This window comes from Balaenoptera ricei, chromosome 2 (assembly GCF_028023285.1).
Source record: "Balaenoptera ricei isolate mBalRic1 chromosome 2, mBalRic1.hap2, whole genome shotgun sequence".
Classification (NCBI taxonomy): Eukaryota; Metazoa; Chordata; class Mammalia; order Artiodactyla; family Balaenopteridae; genus Balaenoptera; species Balaenoptera ricei.
In genome coordinates, this window is record NC_082640.1 from 186,684,701 (window position 1) to 186,695,815 (window position 11,115).

At 43.9% G+C, this 11,115-nt stretch overlaps 2 non-coding genes across 2 annotated transcripts; both read right to left on the reverse strand.

The window, feature by feature from the left end:
* Nucleotides 1-773: 773 nt before the first annotated feature.
* Nucleotides 774-880, reverse strand: LOC132361243 (U6 spliceosomal RNA). The gene has a single exon (XR_009501549.1). It is a non-coding gene; the product is annotated as a U6 spliceosomal RNA (small nuclear RNA).
* Nucleotides 881-6,620: 5,740 nt separating this feature from the next.
* On the reverse strand, nt 6,621-6,693 carry TRNAE-CUC (transfer RNA glutamic acid (anticodon CUC)). Its single transcript has one exon. It is a non-coding gene; the product is annotated as a tRNA-Glu (tRNA).
* Nucleotides 6,694-11,115: the final 4,422 nt, after the last annotated feature.

Below are 11,115 nucleotides of genomic sequence, written 5' to 3' on the forward strand. Positions count from 1 at the left end.
CAATGCAGGGGACACAGGTTCGGGCTCTGGTCTGGGAAGATCCTATGTGCCGCGGAGCAACAAAGCCCGTGCACCACAACTACTGAAGCCCACGCGCCTAGAGCCTGTGCTCCGCAACAAGAGAAGCCACCACAATGAGAAGCCCGAGCACCGCAATGAGTAGTCCCCACTCGCCACAACTAGAGAAAGCCCACGCGCAGCAACAAAGACCCAGTGCAGCCAAATATAAATAAATAAATAAGTAAATAAATTTACTAAAAAAAAAACTTTATTGGAACTGGCCCAAGTGGTGGGTCAGATTTGGTCCATGGGTCACTGTTTTCCACTTTCGCATTAATCCATTGTCCAGTGGTGTGTTTTTAAAAAAATTTTATAGTGATTTTTATTTTTATACAATTTTATTTTATTGTATTTTTAAATAAATTTATTTATTTATTTATTTTTGGCTGCGTTGGGTCTTCACTGCTGTGCACGAGCCCTCTCCAGCTGCGGCGAGCGGGGGCCACTCCTCACCGCGGTGCGCAGGCCTCTCACTGCGGTAGCTTCTCTTGCTGCGGAGCACGGACTCTAGGCGCGTGGGCCTCAGCATCTGTGGTGCACAGGCCTAGCTGCTCCGCGGCATGTGGGATCTTCCTGGACCAGGGCTCGAACCCGTGTCCTCTGCATTGGCAGGTGGACTCCCAACCACTGCGCCACCAGGGAAGTCCCTTTTATACAATTTTAAAGGTCACTTTCCATTTACAGTTATTACAAAATATTGGCTATATTCCCCCAAATATATGGAACACTTCGTGAATTTGCGTGTCATCTTTGTGCAGAGACCACGGTAATCTTCTTTGTATTGTTTCAGTCTTTGTATATGTGCTGCCAGAGCGAGCATGAGTTGTCCCTGAGTCTTGTCTTTGCTTCACACCCCAAGCTTCAAAACATGCTCCCGGGATGACCACGTCTCATTTCCTCCCCGGCCACTGTCACCCTTCTGCAGGACCCTGACCGCACAGCCCTCAGCGGCTCTCCTGACCCCTCCTGTCTGCCTCTGTCCACACAGCAGAGCTTAAGACGCACCAGCCAGCCCTCTGGGGGCTGACAGTCACATTTAGGGTTAAACCCAGGGTCCTTACCTGGCCCCACGACTGCTCAGCCAGCATCTGACCTCCTGGGCATTGTTCAGACTCCCAGGCTTGTGCCTGCCTGGGGCCCTGGCACCTGCCTCTTTCGGCCTGGCATGCTTGCTCTCTGCTTAGGCTCTGCTCAAACATCAGCCTTCAGAGAGACTGTCCCTTGCCACCCTGTTGGGAACAGGACCATCTGTCACTCTGCCCCCTGCTGTTCCTCACAACACTTGTCATCACCTGACACTGGGGGAGGGTCGTCTGTTGCTGCCCCTCCCCACTAGAAGGTGTGCTCCAGGCGGACAGGGGCTGAGTCCCCAGGGCCTAGAGAAGCACCTGGCACACAGCAGGCACCCACATACGTGTCACATAAACAGTTAAGTAAGAGAATGTTTAGACATAGGTAACCATAAGCAAAAATACAATCAAAGCAGAACAGTGAAGAAGGCTGGCAGAGGAGCTGAGCTGCCTAAAGACGGTGTCTGCAAATGACATTCAGTCACACACCCTGGAAGAGAAGCCATTGTTAGGATATCACCAGAAAAGCCCTGCCCGACATACAAACTTGGTTTCCTGGGACTTACGGTTAACCAGTGGGTTGTAAAGGAACAGCTTCCCAAGGTGAATTGTGGCTCATACAGACAGAGGAGCACGTATGAAAGAGTCTACTTACCCCACAGGCAGGGGCCCAGGCAGGTGTTAGGACCCGCTCCGGGGAGAAGCCCAATGACAGACACACATATAAAGCAGGAACGGTGATGTGAATGTGCAAACAGATGCAAAACTGGGCTTTCTGGGTGGAGGGGCTGAACTGTGTCTCCCCCTGTATTAACACAGTGAAGCCCTGACTCTTCAGCATCTCAGAATGTGACTGGCTGTATTTGGAGACAGGACCTTGAAAGAGATGATTAGGTGAAAATTTTAAAAATGTGGCCATTAGGGTGGGTCCTAATCCAATCTGACTGGTGTTCTTTTAAGAAGAGGAAATTTTTTCACTCAAAGAGACAGATGTGTGTGCAGAGAGCCATCCACTCACCAAGGAGAGGCCTCAGAAGAAACCCACCCTGCTCAGCTTGACCTGGAACTTCCAGCCTCCGGAGCTGTGAGAAAATAAACTTCTGTTGTTTAAACCACCCAGTCTGTGGTACTTTGTTGTGACAGCCTGAGCAGATTAACACAAACACTCACTGGACAGGTTCATTTGCTTGTGTGTAGACAAGAATTACTTTTGCATTGTTGTCAGTTATCAAAAATAACTTCTGTCAATGAAAAAAATTAATCAACAATCAATCTAAGAAACAGGTGGAAAATTTTATTTGAACCAACCTGAGGATTATAACCTGGGAGACAATCTTTCATAAAGCTCTGAGGACTGTTCTGTCTGTTAGAGGTCAAAACACAGTTATGTAAGTTTTTTTGAGAAAAAAGGTTATATGTCAAAGGACATATTGACAGTTTACACAATTCAGATCTGCATGTTCAAAGTGAGTAGTGGGTCATCATGACCCCTTACAGGATTAAGACGGAAGCTTATCTCCTAAGAAGTTAAGAATGTGGTGGGTCATTTTGACCTTTACAAGATTAAGAAGGAATGTTATCTACTAAGGATACTAAGGAGGTCTGGTTAATGCAGATGCACAATGCACACTATGGGGGAGGGAGGAAACCCAAACAGGCAGAGAAAATTTTTATGTTTAAATTTTTCTTGTCTTGCCATAAAATATGAATTTTATTTCATCAATTTCCCCCTTTTGATCATTAATCTTTTGATAGAAAGCATTAGGTGGTCAAATGTTTGGTCCCTCAATATCAGGGCGGCTGCTTACCTGCCCTGAGTCCATCATGTCCCTCAACGTTGGGTCTTAGTAAACCCAGTTCTTTCTTTCCCTTTAGGGGTTGCACTAGTAAGATATTTGGCAAGGACTAATGGTGAACTCCAATTTGTCCAATAGGACTTATGCCAATTTTACCTTGCATGTGCATTGTGCATGTTCATTAATTTATAAAGAACTATAGGTGTGAGCAATAGTTTCAAGTTGTTTAGATATCATCTTAATAGAAGTAGGTGATACACAGACCGAAAGACAAGAAACTATCACTTTATTTTTTTTATTTTTATTTTTTTGTTTTTGGGGGTTTTTTAATTTATTGATTAATTGATTTATTTTTGGCTGTGTTGGGTCTTCGTTTCTGTGCGAGGGCTTTCGCTGGTTGCGGCAAGTGGGGGCCACTCTTCATCGCGGTGCGCGGGCCTCTCACTATCGTGGCCTCTCTTGTTGCGGAGCACAGGCTCCAGATGCGCAGGCTCAGTATTTGTGGCTCACGGGCCCAGTTGCTCCGCGGCATGTGGGATCTTCCCGGACCAGGGCTCGAACCCGTGTGCCCTGCATTGGCAGGCAGATTCTCAACCACTGCGCCACCAGGGGAGCCCTATCACTTTATTTTTTAAAAATATTTATTTATTTATTTATTTAGCCTGCTCCAGGTCTTAGTTGCGGCATGCAGACTTCTTAGTTGCAGCATGCAAACTCTCAGTTGCGGCATGCATGCGGGATCTAGTTCCCTGACCAGGGATCAAACCCAGGCCCCTTGCATTGGGAGCCCTGAGTCTTAGCTACTGGACCACCAGGGAAGTCCCAAGAAACTATCACTTTCTATGTTATACAAACTGTAATCAAAATTGACAATAACAGTAACAATGTCATTAGTAAAGGTTTAAGCAAAGATTCTGCTAAACCATACCATTTTCCTAGTATCTCCCCTAAATTGGGAAGAGGATTCTTCAGAGCTGAAATTTGATTCTTCATATGTATCTTAAGATGAGTTATGTTAGAAGACTCATCAGGTATAAAAACCCAATATTCAGTATGTGTCATAACACAAGTTCCCTCTTGGAAAGCAGTTAGAGAATATTTAGGGCTATATGATTCTGCAGGACTGATTTTCTCATCATGAAGACTTCTGAATCAAGCAAGCTAATGGCTTGATTACTACCATTCAAAGCTTGCTGAGTAAATTTTGTTAAAGCATCTGTGGTTAATGTTATATTCTATTCCAAGTGAAGGAACAAATATTGCCACCAAATGGTCATACCATTGGAAAATTGATCAAACCTGTTGTGCTCACATTACAGGCAGATCAGCAGGGACTGTCTCCAAAACTACCCATAGGTGACCTTGAGCCCAAGGGAGAAGTACATTGGGTTCATAAGCAAAAGTGTGAACAATTATCAAAGTAATTGGTATACAAGCCTGGTCTTGCATACCATCTTGGGTCAGGCGTCTACTTCAGATGTTTGTTGTCTTCTCATGCTGGTCTGGTAGTGCTGGTCTTAGTTAGTTGAAGTAGCGTGTCAGAAACAGGAGCTGCAGTCCATTCAAGAGAGGAGCACTGATGGGTCCCTTCCAACCTGGCTGTAAAGAATCCTTTATCTGATGCCTTTTCCAGTATGCGTAATCTCCTGATCGAAGTTCATGGGGCATCCGATCTTCATCCAAAGATAGATTATTGTGATAAGATTCAGAAACAAACTTAGAATGTCCTTTTAATATAATTCAGTTAAACTTTACGTTAATGTAACATAGCAACAAGGAGCCATCTGCGAAGTGATTCTTATGTAGTAAATACAAAACAAAAACAAAAACACCCTTAAAGACAACAACACTAGAACTTAATGTTCACTGAAATGTAATATTTTTCTTTCTAAAGTTACCTTCATTTCTACCAGATATAACCAAATTAAGACTAATTAATTTGCAAAATAAGTCTGGTTTCCATAAACTTGGCCTGATTATTTCCATAAGTGTAATTGATCATACGGGTTCTTACAATATGGCTGTGCTGGAACTTTTTATAAAGAATCTCAAATTGAACTTTTAAAAGACCTCTCAAGGCCAGGAAAGCCATGCCAAGGTCTTGTCATCAGATTCTGCCTGTAATAGCTATAGATTTGGGTGGATTCCTTTCTTCTAGAGGTCCCACAAATATCTTGAGATTCTTGCACCTGTCAGGAGGTGGCCTTCCTTGTTCACCTGGAAAGGCTGCTGGGAACTTAAGAGTTTCCAGTTTCTGGAGGGATCAGGTAGAGAGAAAAGATAAATGTTTCAGTTCTAATTACAAAGGTATAATTTACCAAATTTAAGTCATAAGTAGCTTAAGGGGAAGGGTTTCCTTATATCTGGAAAACACAGATTAAAAACCAGTAATATTCCAGACAAAAACCCAAAAAATTATAACCATACTCATCAGGTTGCTCAGTCTATGTGACTAATCCTTAATCTTCTTTTAACAGCTTTATGAAGTCACCAGGTTAAAGAATTCTTTAATTTCTTACCCAGCTCAGCAGTATGACCTGAAAAGGATCAGAAACCTGTACTTGTCCAAAAGTCCTTTATATGAATCTTCTTGAAGATGGAGCATTTTTGCAAAAGCATCTGAGTAAAACAATAACTATCTATAAATGACAAAAGACTTTAAAAGGCATGGTTAAAGATCTGATTACAATGCAATTGACAAACCTGGTTACTGTTGTGACTTACAACATTTTAAGATGTTAACTAGAATTATAACTGATAACATTTTATCAGGATATACCCAATTTTTAGGAGTTCCATATAATTTCTTTTTTTAAAATAAATATTTATTATTTATTTATATTTTGGCTGCGTTGGGTCTTCGTTGCTGCACGTGGGCTCTCTCTAGTTGCGGTGAGCAGGGGCTACTCTTCGTTGCAGTGTGCGGGCTTCTCATTGGGTTGGCTTGTCTTTGTTTAGGAGCACAGGCTCTAAGTGTGCGGGCTTCAGTACTTGTGGCACGTGGTCTCAGTAGTTGTGGCTCGTGGGTTCTAGAGTACAGGCTCAGTAGTTGTGGCGCACGGGCTTAGTTGCTCCGCAGCATGTGGGATCTTCCCGGACCAGGGCTTGAACCTGTGTCCCCTGCATTGGCAGGCGGATTCTTAACCCCTGCACCACCAGGGACATCCCCGTATAATTTCTAGACTATCTGTTTTAATAAAATTTACGCAAACAATATAACCTAAGAAGGTTTATCACTCATTTGATGATGCTTCCCTTGTTATTTAACATACCAAATAAGCCTAATTAGTTTAATACGCTTCTTTGATAAGAAGAGCAAACAATTCTCTTGAGGTGTTCTGGGGGCCCTTGGGAAACCTCAAAGTTAGTCAGAGGTCAGACAAACTTCAATTAGAATTTGATCTTTGTCAAAAATATCAAAAAGTCTTTAAAAACCCTTGGTCAAATAGGATCATAGGTCTCTGTGAAACAATACTTATTCACTTAACCAAGTGACAATAAAAGATTTCAAAGGCATATACATAAAGGTACAATAGATTAATTAAAAGGTAAAGGAACTTTACAATCTGTTATCAAAAGCAGATTGATATTCTAAGAAAACTTCGTTCTCTTAACAAAGAGAAAATCATACTCCATTTTTGCGCCAGCCTTTTTTTTTTCTTCTTTTTCTCGCCGCACAGCTTGCGGGTCTTAGTTCCCCAAGCGGGGATTGAACCCACGGCCCCAGCAGTGAGAGTGCCACGTCCTAACCACTGAACCACCAGGGAATTCCCACCAGCTTATTTTTTTTTTTTTTCCACCAGCTTATTTTTAATAACAAAATTCATTTACTCAAATTCAATCTAATCTTAGTCCTGACCACTGTAGAATTCCTTTATTTTTTTTATTTTTAAAAATTAATTAATTAATTATTTATTTGGCTGCATCTGGTCTTAGTTGTGGTACACGGGATCTTTGTTGCGGCATGCAGGATCTTTCATTGCGGTGCGTGGGTTCTTCGTTGTGGTGCGTGGGCTCCTCTCTAGTTGTGGCACTGGGGCTCCAGAGCACACGGGCTCAGTAGTTGTGGCACGTGGGCTTACTTGCTCTGCGGCATGTGGGATCTTAGTTCTCTGATCAGCGATCGAACCTGCGTCCCCTGCATTGGAAGGTGGATTCTTAACCACTGGACCACCAAGGAAGTCCCTAGAATTCCCTTCTAAAGATCTTTTTTTCCCCCCGCAAACCTTCTACAACTTTCTATATCCATATTAATTTGTGCTTTATTTTCTTTACCATTTAGAAATAACCAGCTTTAGGACAAAATTACTTTCTTTTCCCTTACAAAAACACATTTCCATTTCTTTTACCTTCTTCTGCCTTGCATACAGTAGTGCTTTCCTTATTAATTTTTAATTACATATTTTAATTACAATTTTAACCTTAGTTTTAAAACCTTAAAAAACCTTAGTGAAAACCAAGAAGAAGTTAATTATGAAATATTTATCATACCAGCATTTCCTGATTGGCAAATTTAAGAACATAGTCTAGAAACTAATTTCTTTCCTCAGTGGGATACAAGACCTGTCCAATGAACAAAACATCTTTAGTTTTTCTCTAATAAGAAGACAAAAGTAAGGACTTTCCTGGTGGTGCAAGTGTTAAGAATCCACCTGCCAATTCAGAGGACACGGGTTCGAGCCCTGGTCCAGAAAGATCCCACATGCCGCGGAGCAACTAAGCCCATGCGCCACAACTACTGAGCCTGCGTTCTAGAGCCCACGAGCCACGACTACTGAAGCCCGTGCGCCTAGAGCCTGTGCTCCGCAACAAGAGAAGCCACTGCAATGAGAAGCCCACCCACCGCAATGAAGAGTAGCCTCTGCTCGCCTCAACTAGAGAAAGCCCATGTGCAGCAATGAAGACCTAATGCAGCCAAAAATAAAATAAATAAATTAAAAAAAAAAGACAAAAGTAGGTAAACTTAGACTTGTTTAGCAATGAATGTTTCAGTATCTTATTTGGAAATGATATGGATATTCAATGAATTCCCATCAAATTTAGCAGTTTCAAGTTACCAAAAATCTGGAGAAACTATTTTTAAGTAGACAGTCCTAAGACATACTTATTCCTAAAGAATTCACCTAGAAACTCTTATTTACATTTAATTTACTTAAAAGTTTCATCATATCAAGTTATTTTTCTTGCTGACAAATTTTGCAACAGGAATAAGATTTTTGTTTTTAAAGGAACTAAATTTTTTAAAAAAATTTATTTATTTTTGGCTGCATTGGGTCTTTGTTGCTGCGAGCGGGCCTTCTCTAGTTGTGGCGAGTGGGGGCTAGTCTTCGTTGCGGTGCACGGGCTTCTCACTGCGGTGGCTTCTCTTGTTGCGGAGCACAGGCTCTAGGTGCGCGTGCTTCAGTAGTTGTGGCACGCAGGCTCAGTAGTTGTGGCTCGCGGTCTCTAGAGTGCAGGCTCAGTAGTTGTGACACAAGGGCTTAGTCGCTCCGCGGCGTGTGGGATCTTCCCGGATCAGGGCTTGAACCCGTGTCCCCAGCATTGGCAGGCGGATTCTTAACCACTATGCCACCAGGGAAGTCCCAACAGGAATAAGATCTTATTTGACTTTTAGTAAACCTGGGTATAATAAAAGTATTATACTTAATGTTGATGACCCTAAAAGACATGTCTATATTAATTAAACCAACAAACTTGAGCTTGTTTTCATTCATTAAAAATTAATCTGGATAACGTGATCCTGAAATTCATTTGGGTTAGTTTATTTTATATTTTTGAGTGTTTATAGAACCGCTTAATGCCCTTTAAGCCAGTTAAATAGAGCTGTTTTACTAGTTAAATTTGGCAACACCACACATCTACAACACACACACACATATATATATAGATACAACACGCAAACAGACACAGAGACCCCATAGTTCCCATTCCAAAAGTTCATCCATGAATCAGGTACAATAGTACAAAATCCATCAGTTACATACAACACAGGGAATATAGCCAATATTTTATAATAACTGTCAATGAAAAAGCAATCAGTTGATCTAAGAAAGAAATGGAAAATTTTATTTGAGCCAAATTTGAGGACTCTAACCTGGGAAGAGCATCTCAGAAAGCTCTGAGAACTCTTCTGCCCATTAGAAGTCAAGGCACAGTTGTATAAATTTTTTGAGACAGGAGGCTATACATCAAATGACGTATTATTGACAATTTACATAATCCAGATCTAAGCGTCATCCTGGTGAGTCATGTGACCCCTTACAAGATCAAGAAGCAATGTTACCATTTGAGGAGTTGTCTTGTCGATGCTGGGAGAAAGTTCCTCTTTATGGTTGAGCAGGTATTCCTGCTGATGGGGGAGGGGGAGGTCTGGTCGGTGCCTAATGCAGACACACAATGCACGGTGCGGGGAGTGAGGAGGCCAAAGGGCAGAGAAGAGGTTTTATGTTCAAATTTTTCTTGTCTTGCCATAAAATATGAATTTTGTTTCACATAACTATAAATAGAGCATAACTTTTAAAAACTGTGAATCACTATATTGTACACCTATAACATATAGTAAGTATCTACATCAACTATACTGCAATAAAAAAAATAATAATAAAAGGTAAAGTTACCCCCGCAAAAAATCTCATCAGTTACAAAAGGGGTTGGCTTCAAATTGGGTTTCTGGCAGATGGAACAAATCAAGGTCACCTGTTTAGATGGCTAAACCCTTTTTACTAATATACAGGGAGAAGACATTTGTATCTGTCCTTGACAAGTCAAGTTCCAAATTACCTATCCCTCCCCTCCCTCTTGTTTTTTCTTAGGTTAAGAGTTACCGTCCTGAAATTTGCATTTTTAGAAGACGGCCTGGATAAGAGTTCCCAGAGAGGACCAGGTAGAACACTTACATCTGAAAGGCATAGGAGAAAAGCAAGTTCCTCTTAGGAAGATTTTGTTCCCTTAAGGCCAGAATTATTTTTACCCTTGTCTTGCCAGAAAATAGGAATTTTTTTTTTTTTTTAGGGAGGTGAGGGTCGCAGAGGACATCTCCCTCCAGTGGGACAGGCTCCCCACATTTTGAGTATGGAGACCCTTTTGAGACATTTTTTTAAAAAATTAATTAATTAATTAATTAATTAATTATTGGCTGTGTTGGGTCTTCGTTTCTGTGCGAGGGCTTTCTCTAGTTGCGGCGAGCGGGGGCCACTCTTCATCGTGGTGCACGGGCCTCTCACTATCGCGGCCTCTTTTGTTGCGGAGCACAGGCTCCAGACGTGCAGGCTCAGTAGTTGTGGCTCACGGGCCCAGTTGCTCCGCGGCATGTGGGATCTTCCCAGACCAGGGCTCGAACCTGTGTCCCCTGCATTGGCAGGCAGACTCTCAACCGCTGCGCCACCAGGGAAGCCCAGAAAATAGGAATTTTATTTCATCACTTCCATGGAATCAAAATCAAGTACGGGAAGGGCTCTCTCTGGAGAGGAATCAGTTTTCCAGCAAACCACGTCGTGGTCCCTGTCGTTCCCTCAGCCCGCCACCGCCGCCAGTCAGGGTACAGGGCCTTGCTGTGCTGGCACCCAGGGAGGGAAACACGGACTCAGTGCATCTGAGATGAAGCCTGCAGCTTGTTCCTCCCGGTACCCTGCATCCCCCTTCCCTTCCCTCCGTAGGCTCTCCTGGGACTGAAGGTGGTGGGCTCTATCTAGCCCTGGAGGGGGTCCCCTCGGGCCCTTCTGGACGGTGTGAGTGGGCCGGCTGGGGTCTCTGCCTGCCCCCACCATCCCAGACACTGGACACCGAGGGCATGGTCAACAGTGCTGGATCTGCTGGAGCGCCGGGGCCTGGGGGGACTGCCTGGGAGGGGAGGGCGACCCCGCTCCGCATGGGGGGTCCTCTGGCACCGCCGTCCGTGAGGCACCTGGCCTTTGAGCCACAATTCACAGCTACTCGAAACGCCCCGGCCCGCTGCACTGAAATCGGATCGCCTGAGATGGGTCGGGACCTGTCCCCGATCCCCCAACCCGGGGCCGGACCCGCCCCGCCCCTCCCCCCTCCCCCCTCCCCCCATCCTGGGACAGGCCCCAACCCTCCGGCGAGTATCCGCCCCCAGGCAGGTCCCTCCACACCCCCCGCAGGTCCCGCCCTCCCCCGCCCCGCCCCTGGCAGGCTCCGCCCCTCCCCCCGGCTGCCCTCTGCGCGCCCCG